Below are 1740 nucleotides of genomic sequence, written 5' to 3' on the forward strand. Positions count from 1 at the left end.
AAAAAATCAGCCGGGCATGGTGGTGGATGCCTGTAGTCCCAGCTACTCAGGAGGCTGAGGCAGGAGAATCGCTTGAACCTAGGAGGTGGACGTTGCAGTGAGCCGAGATTGCGCCACTGCACTCCAGCCTAGGCGACAGGCTGGATCTAAAAAATTACAGATCTCTTTTTCTAGTGGATGATTGTAATAGATATTTTTTAGAATATGAAGCAAAATGTGAAATTTGTTAATTCTGAAGGGAGGATACCTGAGTATAGGTATATATTATTCTCCATATTATCTATATTAAAATAAGATATATTATTCTCTGTTACATCATTCTCTATGTTGCATTTTTTTCAGTTGCAGCTGAAAGTATAAAGGGAGGCTACAAATGGGCCATTAATATTAAAGTCATTTGTGTGTGTCCTTGCTGGGACAATCTTTCCTTTCATGGTGTTCAAAGAGAAATATGAGTAAAGAGATTCCTTTTGTTTGTTTGTTTGTTTTCTTTTTTGAGACAGAGTCTTGCTCTGTGCCCAGGCTGGAGTGCAGTGTCACAGTCTCAGCTCACCGCAGCCTCGGCCTCCTGGACTCAAGTGATTCTTCCACCTCAGTCTTCCAAGAAGCTGGGACTACAGGTGCACACCACCACACCTGGCTAATTTTTATATTTTCTGTAGAGATGGGGTTTTACCATGTTTCCCAGGCTGGTCTCAAACTCCTGGGCTCAAGTGATCCACCCACCCTGGCCTCCCAAAGTGCTGAGATTACAGGTATGAACCACCAGGGCCAGCCAGACTCCCTTGTTTTATGTTGCTTTTGTCTGTGTAACAGCATTCTTTTTTTCTTTTTTAAGACAGAGTTTCAAACTCGTGACCTCAGGTGATCCACCTGCCTCAGCCTCCCAACGTGCTAGGATTACAAGCATGAGCTACTGCACCTGACCAGCGTTCTTTCTTTCAAAACTCAACTGTTTGCTGGGCTCTGGGCTCGTGTGCAGCATTGTGTATACCTGTGTGTGTGTACGTGTGTACCCGTGTGTACCTGTGTATCTGTGTGTGTGTCTTCTCCCTGCTGCAGCAAGGGCTCTCCCTAGGGTTGCCTGACTTGTCTCTATTTTTCCAGCCCTGAACTTGCCACATGTTTAATGAATGACCCTGATATGCTCAGGACATGGTTAGGCTTTGTGCCCCCACCCGAACCTCATCTTGAATTGTAATCCCCATAATTGCCATGTGTCAAGGGAGAAGGTAACTGAATCACAGGGCGGTTTTCCCCATGCTGTTCACATGCTAGTGAGTGAGTTCTCACCAGATCTGATGGTTTTATAAGGGACTCTTCCCCCTTTGCTGGGCACTTCCTGCCACTTTGTAAGGAAGGTCCCTTGCTTTCCCTTCACCTTCCGCCATGATTGTAAGTTTCCTGAGGCCTCCCCAGCCATGCTGAACTGTCAATCAATTAAACTCTTTCCTTTATAAATTACCCAGTCTCGGGCAGTTCTTTATAGCCGTATCAACACAGACTAATACAGCTCAGTTATCTTTAAATAATGAGCCACTTCAGGGTAGGAACCATGTCTCCTTACCCCTCTGAGCCCTCCTCTAAAACAAGGAATAAGTGTTTGCTGAATGAACGAATAACCAAAGCCCCCAGCCCATCAATGGAAGCAAAACACACACTGTCCTTCCCACTTTACCATGAGCCTCCTGAGGGACTGGCAGGGTCTGTTTATCTGCAGATTTTTTTTTTTTTTTTTTT

This window comes from Colobus angolensis, unplaced genomic scaffold (genome assembly GCF_000951035.1).
Source record: "Colobus angolensis palliatus isolate OR3802 unplaced genomic scaffold, Cang.pa_1.0 Scaffold130, whole genome shotgun sequence".
In the NCBI taxonomy this organism is placed as follows: Eukaryota; Metazoa; Chordata; class Mammalia; order Primates; family Cercopithecidae; genus Colobus; species Colobus angolensis.